Source organism: Erinaceus europaeus, unplaced genomic scaffold, assembly GCF_950295315.1.
Source record: "Erinaceus europaeus unplaced genomic scaffold, mEriEur2.1 scaffold_741, whole genome shotgun sequence".
In the NCBI taxonomy this organism is placed as follows: Eukaryota; Metazoa; Chordata; class Mammalia; order Eulipotyphla; family Erinaceidae; genus Erinaceus; species Erinaceus europaeus.
The window spans coordinates 43,077-53,891 of NW_026647656.1; the positions used below are offsets into that span (position 1 = coordinate 43,077).

The following is a 10,815-nucleotide window of genomic DNA, read 5'->3' on the forward strand; positions in this document are numbered from 1 at the left end:
GGGTGTCTCCAGCTTCAGAGCAGCTGTGACCCAGGCTGAGCAGGGCCCACACCCCGGGCTCCTAGGTGCCCCCAAGTCCCAGCATGGGTTAGAGGCACATTTGACTTGCAAAGCTCGCCCATGAACTCCTGGGACACACTCCAGAGCCTCACCACAGAGCCACCTGAACCCCGAACCGCAAGTCGCTGGCTCTCGCAACAAATGGAAAAGCAGAAGCTTATTGTTGGGTCTCACCTTTTCTGGGGTGTTTTTGTTGTTATTCCGTTGCCAACACTTAACACCTGGGAGTCTTCCCTTAAAAAAAAAATGAGGAGGGGCTTCGTCCCGGCTGAGGAGAGAGGGGTCGCCCCGGCCGCGGGTCTCACAACCGCTTGGGGTTTTTAGAACTTCAGCTGCAAAAATGGGCAGAAATTTCCTCGATCATATTGGTGGTACCCATCTGTTTACATGATCACGATCCTGACCAAGCGCTCAGAGCTCATTTCCACACGGTTCACAGGCACCACCGGCCGAGCATTTCTTTTTAACAAGGCAGTTAACCTGCAGTACAGTGAAGTTCAAGACCGGGTCATGCTTACTGGCCGCCACATGGTTCGAGATGTGAGCTGCAAAACCTGCCAACAGCAAACTGGGCTGGATCTATGAATTTGCCACTGAAGATAGCCAGCGTTATAAGGAAGGCCGAGTGATCCTGGAACGAGCTCTAGTTCGAGAGAGTGAGGGGTTTGAGGAGCACATACCATGTGATAACTCTTGAAGAAAAAGATACAACTCCATCTTTTCCCAGGAAAACACAAATCTGCTTACATACACTGTCACCTTAGCATCAGAGTCGGATTCATGAACTGTGGAACAAGAAGTTGTGAGAATCTAAGATAGAACCTTCCTTCCTTTCTTTTGCAAAGATTTTCCTATTTTCCATGCAACAGAAGTGTGTAGAGAGAATATTATGCAAATGCTCTTAATTTTCCCCCCTCTGTTTACATCTTGAGGCAGGATAGTCTTACATGCAGCTGCATGGTGGGCTCAGTAAGTTAAAAAGAAATCTGGGCTATTAGAGTGAAAAGGTGTGTTTTAATGGAAGCATTGAAAGGGAAATGTGTTAAGAGCATGTTTTTTTTTTTTTAAACTTGTTTGGGCCTCATTTTAAAGTTCTTTTTTAAAACCCAATTATTTCACTTGATTTGCTAGTTTCTGAGGAGAGATCCGAATTTGTGACCAGCGCTAAAGGTTCAGTGTTAGTGTGGCTTGTGCTGGCCCTTGGACCATATTCTTGTTGGAGAAGAATCTTAGCACCACAGCCCATTCCCCTTTGTCAGTCTCGACTCAAAAGATGTCACCATTCCGAGCTATTTGTCACCACATAATTGGTGTTGGTTGGAAACTTTTCCTGAAGTGGGACAGACCTGCTTGGTTGTCTTTTCCATGTACATTAAGCATAGTAATATAAATAAAGTTAAAGTTAAAAAAAAATGAGGGGAGTCGGGCGTAGCGCAGCAGGTTAAGCGCACGTGACGCCAAGCGCAAGGCCTGGCGTAAGGATCCCGGTTTGAGCCCCCGGGTCCCCACCTGCAGGGGAGTCGCTTCACAGGTGGTGAAGCAGGTCTGCAGGTGTCTGTCTTTCTCTCCCCCTCTCTGTCTTCCTCTCCTCTCTCCGTCTCTCTCTGTCCTGCCCAACAACAACGATGTCAATAACTACAACAATAAAAACAACAAACAAGGCCAACAAAAAAGGGAATAAATAAATATTTTTTTAAAAAAATAGAGGTGCCAGGTGGTAGCACACCTGGTTGAGCGCACATGTTACAATGCACGAGGTCCCTGGTTCGAGCCTTTTGTTCCCACCTGCAGAGGGAAAGCTTTGTGAGTGGTGAAGCAGGGCTGCAAGTGTCTGTTTCTCTTCTCTGCCTCCCCTTCCCTCTTGATTTCTGATTGTCTCTATCCAGTGAATAAGTAGAGGTGGGGATAAAAAGAGTCGACCTGCTGGCTTACTTTAACAAGTGTCAAGAGCCGGTAATGCCATTCCCTGGGCTGCCAGCTGCACACACCCAAGAAACAGCGGCCTCACCCCCAGAGCTGTGCTTCTCTGATTACTACCGTCCTTCCCAGTCCAGTGTCACCCGTCTGACTTGATGTTCCCACCTCTCTGACTGTGTTCATTTCACTTCCCCTCTGTATTATGTTTGAAGGAGAAAGACTATGGTATTATAAAATATACACTGGGGGGAGTCAGGCTGTAGCGCAGCAGAATAAGCGCAGGTGGCACAAAGTGCAAGGACCGGCATAAGGATCCCGGTTCGAGCCCCCAGCTCCCCACCTGCAGGGGAGTCGCTTCACAGGCGGTGAAGCAGGTCTGCAGGTGTCTGTCTTTCTCTCCCCCTCACTGTCTTCCCCTCCTCTCTCCATTTCTCTCTGTCCTATCCAACAACAACGACATCAATAACAACAACAATATTAACCACAACAATAAAAAATAAGGGCAACAAAAGGGAAAATAAATAAACATTTTTAAAATTTTTAATATATATACACACACACACACACACACACACACACTGGGGCAGAGGAGAGATAGCATAGTGGTTCTGCAAAGAGACTCTCATGGCTGAGGCTCCAAAGTCTCAGGTTCAATCCCCTACACCACCATACACCAGAGCTGAGCAGTGCTCTGGTTAAAAATAATAATAACATTAAAAATAAAATAAAACATACACTGGAGAATAAATGAGCCCTGACCTTGCAGGTTGGGTCAAAGGGTGCAGGAGAACCCCCTGCTTATTCTCTCTCTCTCTCCCAGCCATCCCTGGCTCTCTGACACACACAGGCCTCTTCTTCTTCAGCTCCTTGGCTTCACACGCTAAGCACATAAGTGTCTAAGCCCTTTGCCCGTGCTGCTGCTTCTGTCTCCCAGACACCGTGGCTAATGGCTTCCTGATGCTCCCATGTGATAGTCCTGCTCAAGGCTCTCTTCTGGGGTGCCCCGGGCTCTCAAAGCACCCTGTGTACCCTCCCCCCAAAGCCAGGGTTTCCCTCTTCCTGTGCTGCAAGTGTACCGCCCCCCTATCCTGCCCAGACTACATGTCCTGGACTGCTGGGGCTCTGCGGGCTCATTCCACTGGCATCCCTGACACCTGGGTGGTAGCTTGGGCAGACTGGCATAAGGTAAATATTTGCTCAACAGATAAGAGAGTGAGTTTCCATGGTCACACAAGGAACAAAAAGGATTTCTGGGAATATTTCCCTGTTCTGGAACCAGTGAACCAGGATGTCCCACTCGCTGAGCATTCTGGTGAGTGGAGTGTTAGCATAATCACTGCAGTGTAAGCATGGCCCTCAACAGGTGAAGACTGTCTCCACTGCTGGCCTGGGGAAAGAGCTTAGGCCGGTCGGTACACACGGTCGACCGCCCAGCCCAGGCCCTGTGCATCAGCCCAGCCCCTCCATGGATCAGAACACAAGTGGGAGGTGAGCACATGGACTGTCCAGTCCAAACACCACCTTCCCAGGGGCAGGACATGTGGAGAGCATGAAAGGAATCATCGCACCCACGTGAACAAGTGATTTACCTAAAAGAAGTTGGGCCAGGGGCCTGGGAGACAGCATAATGAGTCTGCAAAAGGCTTTCATGGCTGGGGCTCCAAGATCCAGGATTCAGTCCCAGCCACTACTGTAAGCAAGTGTTAAACATTGCTCTGCTAAAAATCATGAATTGTTCACAAGAGAAGCTGACGTAGTGAAAATCACATTTTAAGCAGGAATGGAGAGAGCAGACTCTTCTTTTTTTTTTTAATATTTTTTATATTTATTTATTTCCTTTTGTTGCACTTGTTTTTTTATTAATTTATTTATTTTCCCTTTTGTTGCCCTTATTTTTCTTTTTTTATTGTTGGTGTAGTTATTATTGCTGTTGTTACTGATGTCATTGTTTTTGGATAGGACAGAGAGAAATGGAGAGAGGAAGGGAAGACAGAGAGGGGGAGAGAAAGACAGACACCTGCAGACCTGCTTCACCACCTGTGAAGCGACTCCCCTGCAGGTGGGGAGCTGGGGGCTCGAACCGGGATCCACATGCCGGTCCTTGCGCTTTGCGCCACATGCACTTAACCCACTGTGCCACCGCCCGACTCCCCAGATTCTGTTTTAACAAGATGAAGCCCTTCATAGAATAAGTATAGTTTTTTTACCTTTTTTATTTATTATTGAATAGAGACAGAGAGAAATTGAGAGGGATTGGGGAAGATAGATGAAAAGAGACAGAGAGAGACACCTGCAGCCCTGCTTCATCACTCGTGAAGCTTTCCCCCTGCAGGTGGGGACCAGGGCCTTGAACCGGGGTCCTTGCGCACTGAAATGTGTGCGCTTAACCAGGTGCACCCCTGCCTGGCCCTGGAATGAGCGTTCTGAAGGGGCTAACAATGCAGTAAGCAAGCTTTCTAAATTCCTCCTGACCCAAGATCCACACTTGTGAGGACACAGACAGAGGTCAAGGTGACACCCACAGGAAGAGCGGCTGGGGCCCAGGTGGGAGGGGATCTTGACTTTTCTACACAGCTACTTTTCAAGCCTTGAAGAGAAACCAACTTAAGCAGGTCACCCTCTTGGTTGGGGGTGAAGTCTCAAAACAACTATTTGGGACAAAAGGGAGTGTGTCGTGATGGGTAGTTCATGTCCCAGCGGCTGGATGTGAACAAAAAAGCAAAGCTATAGACCTTCTTGTAGGACCCTGACAAGAGCCTTCGACCTCTCTTACTTGCTTCTGCGGGTGGTAAGATGGAAATCATAAGCCTGCCTTCTATCTCGCGGGATTTGAGAGGCTAGATCCTATTTATCTTCTAACTTCTTGGTGAAAAACAAAAATGGGTAAGTATGATGTTGGACACTGTATTGTCATAGTCATAACTGGCTGGGGCCGTACTCAGTGGCAGAGCACAGGACTTGCAACCCTGAGGTCCCAGGTCCTATCCCTGGCATGGTACATGGCAGAGCTGAAGCTCACTCTCTTTCTCTCTCTCTCTCTCTCTCTCTCTCTCTCTCTCTCTCTCATAGAAGTAGATCTTGGGGGGAGGACTTTTCTTTGGGTCAAAGAATAGCTTCATTTTTAATGCACTATAATTTTTATTAGTGATTTGATCATTGTTCACAAGATTACAGGAGTATGGTCCCACACCACACCTACCACCAGAGATCAAAATACATCTTTGTGGGAGGCCGGGTGTTGACACACCCGACTAAGCGTGCATAGTGCTGAACGAAAGGACCCAGGTTCGAGCCCCCAGCTTCCCGCCCCCCTCAGCAGGCTCCCTTCATGAGTGGTGAAGCAGGCCTGCAGGTGTCTCTCTCTCTCCCTTTCTATCTCCCCCTCCTCTCTCAATATCTTTCTGTCCTATCCAATAAAATGGAAACAGTGAATTCGTAATGCCAGCACCGAGCTCCAGAGATAACCCTGGAGACAAAATGAATAAATAAACAAACTAACATTTGTGAAAGATAATCGTGCAACCCAGGAACCTGCTGGGCTGGTAGAGCATCAGGCTCCTGCGCCTGAGGCTCCCAGTCGAAGCCCTGGCACCGTGTGTACCTGTGCTGTGTCTCTTTTCTCTCCAGCTCAGGGAAATCCTCTCTCCCTTACACACAACAGATAGCTCAAGTCTTAAAAGTAAATAAATAAAGTCAGCCGTCCAGGAGAAGAAGAAGAGGAAGAGGAAGAGGAAGAGGAAGAAGGAGAAGGAGAAGGAGAAGGAGAAGGAGAAGGGGAAGGGGAAGGGGAAGGGGAAGGGGAAGGGGAAGGGGAAGGGGAAGGGGAAGGGGAAGAGGAAGAGGAAGAAGAAGAAGAGGAAGAAGAAAAAGAAGAGGAAGAAGAAGAGGAAGAAGAAGAGGAAGAAGAAGAAGAGGAAGAAGAAGAGGAAGAAGAAGAGGAAGAAGAAGAAGAGGAAGAAGAAAAAGAGGAAGAAGAAGAAGAAGAGGAAGAAGAAGAAGAGGAAGAAGAAGAAGAAGAAGGAGGAGGAGGAGGAGAAGGAGAAGGAGAAGGAGAAGGAGAAGGAGAAGATGATGATGACAGGGAAAGGACCAGAGTATCACTCAGACACACACACACTGCCAGGGATTGAACTCAGGACCTTAAGCCATGACCCAATAGTGTTGTGTGCTTCACATTGGTTTGGTCTAGCTCTCCCCCTGTCAGGAGAATTGGTTTGGCCCTTGCTAGTTTCGCGCCTCTCTTTCTCCCCGCCCCCTATGCTACGTAGTTCCAGAGTTCCAGCAGCAGCCGTGAAGGGAGAATGATGGAGAAGCACACGGTGTGGTGATTTGCCCATTCGTGAATAAAGATTAAACTGCAGCTTATCAGCCCAGCCGTGTGTCCCCGAGTCTGTCTCTGTTCACCGCCGCAAAGCTAGCCCGGCCAGCTGGAGCCTCTGAAATTTTAACAACACAGTAGGTCACCTGGACAGTGCACTGCTCTGCCTTGTGCATGACCAGGCTTTGAACCTGGTCCCCACTGCACTGAGGGAGCTTCAGTGCTGTGGTCTCTTTCTTTCTCTCTCTCTCTCTCTCTCTTTTATTTTCTCCTCCTGCTTGACCTCCTGCTTGAGAGTCCATTGTCCCACCTACTGCACCACCTCCTGGATCTCTCTCTCTCTCTCTCTCTCTCTCTCTCCCCTCTCTTAAATATTTTATTTATTCATTATTTATTGGATAGAGAGAGCAAGAAATTGAAAAGGAAGGGAAGCCAGAGCAGGAGAGAGTCTAATGCTTTACCCACTGTACCAGGAGGTCCTGGGTTCGATCCCTGGTAGCACATGTGTCAGAGTGATGTCTGGTTCTTTCTCTTCCCTGCCTGTCTTTCTCATGAATAAATAAATAAATTTAGAAAATAAAAAAGAGAAAGAGAGAGAGAGAGAAAGAGACCACGGCACTGAAGCTCCCTCAGTGCAGTGGGGGCCAGGTTCAAACCCTGGTCATGCACAAGGCAGAGCAATGCACTGTCCAGGTGACCTACTGGGTCATGGCTTAAGGTCCTGAGTTCAATCCCTGGCAGTGTGTGTGCGTCTGAGTGATACTCTGGTCCCTTCCCTGTCATCTGTTAGATGCAGTAGTTTTAAAGTTTTAAGTATAGTTGCTTTTCTACTTGCAGCATGAGATGGAAAATTTCTGTACCCCCTACATAGGGTGAAAGTCGCCACCCCTATGCTGGGGCAAGTCGCCAGTTTTTATCTTAAAGGAAATAGCTAGCCTAGCCACAAGCCCAAGTTAGCTCAAGGCTGATGAAACTCAACCGCCTGAGGCCAGATGGTCTTCGTCGATAATCGAAAGTGTGGTAACCCTATTTTGCATAAAGGCTTGAAATTAGACAAGTTCTATAGGTTGCTTAGTGTGTTGCAATGTTTGAAATGACTGGATCCCGCGTTTTCTATAGAGTACCATTGGATATGTTATAGAATCCTTGTCTTGCATAACCCCCCCTAGAGTGTGCTCTGAAATCCTATAAATTGTGTGGTTTGAGCCTTATTCTGGGTTGAGCTGGTGGACTGCTGTCAGTCGCCACTCGGCCAGGATTCGAATTCATAAATAAACATCTTTTGCTTCCTTGCAGTAGATGGTGGTTTGATTTTGCTCGCTAACATCATCTTCTTCTTCTTCCTCTTCTTCTTCTTCTTCTCCTTCTTCTTCTCCTTCTCCTTCTCCTCCTCCTCCTCCTCCCTCTCCTCCTTCTCCTTCTCCTCCTTGTCCTTCTCCTCCTTGTCCTTCTCCTTCTCCTTCTTCTCCTTCTCCTTCTTTTTCTTTTTCCTCTTCTTCTTCTTCTTCTTCTTCTTCTCCTTCTCCTTCTCCTCCTCCTCCTCCTCCTCCTTCTCCTCCTTCTCCTTCTCCTCCTTGTCCTTCTCCTCCTTGTCCTTCTCCTTCTTCTCCTTCTTCCTCTTCTTCTTCTTCCTCTTCTTCTCCTTCTCCTTCTCCTCCTCCTCCTTCTTCCTCTTCCTCTTCTTCTTCTTCTCTCTCTCTCTTTCTCTTTCTCTCTCTTTTTCATTAATAAACACAAATCTTTTTTTAAAAAAATAAGGCAGGCGGGGCACCTGGCTAAGGAACAACTATTGTGTGTAAAGAGTTCGAGCCCATGCTCCCCACTTTGTGAATGGTGAAGCAGACCTACAGGTGTCTCTCCTTCTCCCCTCTCAATTTCCCTCTGTTCTATCAAAGAAAAGAGAAGAGAAAAGAAAGACCAAAAGCAAGTCACAGCTACTGTTTCTGAGAAGCGACCTATGACAGGCAGTGGAGGAGTTCAAAGTCTTGGGATTCTCACTGTTAGAGGCGTGATCACAGGCAGGGCAAGAGAAGAAAGTAGGTCGAACCCTGCCGTGTTGGACTGGAAATGTGGGTGCAGATTCGTAGGCTTGTCCAAGCAGAGAGCTGGGAGCAGGGACAGGCCAATAACCATTTGGAGAAAATGAGGAATTTCACCCGTGTGCCGAGAACTACCATAAACCATGAATGCCCCTCAAAGCAGAGAAACTGGTCTCCCCCCCCATGCCAGGCAGCCACGCCGAGGTGCCCTGTGGATGCCCTCATGCAGCTGGTGCCCTGCACAGAGGAAGCAACAGCCATTCATGAGTTTCCTGCCAAAGCTGCAGCATTTACATCCTCATGAACACACATCAATCAGGAATGGAGGGGCGTTCCTGCAAGCGTCTTCCGAAATGTCAAGGTCATGGAACTCAAGGAAAGACTGAGGAACAGTTCCAGACTGAGGGGACCCGAGGGTGCCCAGCGAAAGGCAGCACCACCCCCCCCGACCCCCACACTCGCTCTTCTTGCTACTTCTGAGGCAAACTGGCAGAACCTGAACAGGACCTGAGGCTGGGGAGGTGCAGACAGACCGGAGAATCCCCTGACTCACTGCTGCCTGGTGGCGGTACAGGGCACCTCTTCATGCATGTAGAAAGCCCACGTTAGGGCCTGGGCGGTGGCGTAACTGCTTGAGCACACACATCACAGTGTGGAAGGACCCGGGTTCAACCCCCAGTGGGGAAGCTTTACGAGCAGTGAGAGAGTGCTACAGCTCTCCCTCCCTCTCTGTCTTCTCATCCCTTTTCAGTTTGTCTCTTTATTCAAAATAAATAATACTTAAAAAATGGAAAACCCGGGAGTCGGGCGGTAGCGCAGCGGGTTAAGCACAGGTGGTGCAAAGCGCAAGGACCGGCGTAAGGATCCTGGTTTGAGCCCCCGGCTCCCCACCTGCAGGGGAGTCGCTTCCCAGGCGGTGAAGCAGGTCTGCAGGTGTCTGTCTTTCTCTCCCCCTTTCTGTCTTCCCCTCCTCTCTCCATTTCTTTCTGTCCTATCCAACAACGATGACAACAATAACAACAATAAAAAACAAGGGCAACAAAAGGGAATAAATAAATATTCAAAACACATCAAATATACTGAGTCAAGGGCTTTTTTTGCAAATGCCTCCGGGTGGGGAGGTGTATTGCGTTTGTAGCTTCTCTGTAAGTTTAAAGCTATTTCTAAACCAGATGGCCTGTGCCAACCAGCTGACTTAACTCTCTGAGCCTTCACCATCTGTCTAGGGTAAGCAAAGATAGAGCACTACTGTGTGAGGTTGTTTATAGAGAATTACATGAGATATTTTGTCGACAGAAATGGGCTTGCAGGCATTTCAAAATGCTTGAAGAGCTAGATAATGTTCCTTTATGCAGATCCCAGTTTTCACTGATAAGCATTTCACTTTCCCAGGCCACTTTTTCAGAGAGAGAGAGAGAGAAGAAAGGGAGAGATATCACAGCACAATAGCATCTCCCATGTGGCTCCAGGATTCAAACCTGAGTCACAAGCGTAGCAAGGTAGGCACCCTGCCTCTGCCTGCTGAGCTCCAGCCCAATTCTCTTTCTTTCCCTTTCAAAATTTGTTTTACGGAGAGAGTTTAGAGTGACCCTCAGCTCTGCCTGATGGCAGTGCGGGGGGGTTGAACCTGGGACCTCGGAGCCTCCGGCATGAAAATCTTCTGCAGAACCACTATGCTGTCCCCCCAGTTCTTTGTCCTGTTTCTTTTCCTGCAGACAGTTTCTTTTCTCTGGCAAAGAGCGAGTGCACAGCAGTCGGGGGTGAACAATGGCAGAAGCAGGAGAGATGTGCAGGGGCAGCGATCTTAGAGCTCAAGACAGAGACTCCTCGTGGGGCCTGGCCCCCGAGTCCGGGAAGCACACGGCCCCTGGTAGCTCGGGCAGGTGCACCCCAACTCCTGTCGTCTCCAGAGTGTTCTCCCCCACCCCACCCAAGAGAAGTCAGAACTCCAGATTCCTATACAAAACCCTCTGACTCTTAATATAGACAACGATGTCCAGTGTTCGATGGGTCAGGGGCTGGGAGCTAGCTCACCTGGTAAAATGCACAAGGTCCCAGGTTCAAGCCCCTGGCCACCACAAGGGAACACCTGCCCAGGGGACAGTTTACCAGCTGTGGAATAGTGCTGTGGTGTTTCCCCATACACCCCTGCCCCCCCTTTTTTTTGGCTGTCACTAGAGCTGAGGTGCTTTAGGCTGACCTCAGAAAGAGAATGCTGGAAAGATGTCACAGCTATGAAGCCTCCCTCGGCGCAGTGGGGAGCCGGCTCCAACCTGAGTCATGTCCAAGGCAAAGCAAGCACGCTAGCTAATCTCATCCCCTTAAACAAAAAACAAACCAAAAAGGGGGGTGCAGGTGGTGGTGCATCTAGTTAAGTACACATAGTACTAAGCACAAGGACCCGGGTTCGAACACACGCTTCCCACCTGCGGGGGGAGGGGGGAAGCTTCATGAATGGTAAAGCAGGTCTGCAGGTGTCTC

At 48.8% G+C, this 10,815-nt stretch overlaps 1 pseudogene; it reads left to right on the forward strand.

Annotated features, from left to right (window-relative positions):
- Positions 1–317: 317 nt before the first annotated feature.
- LOC132536407 (protein yippee-like 5) lies at positions 318–1,467 on the forward strand (annotated as a pseudogene).
- Positions 1,468–10,815: the final 9,348 nt, after the last annotated feature.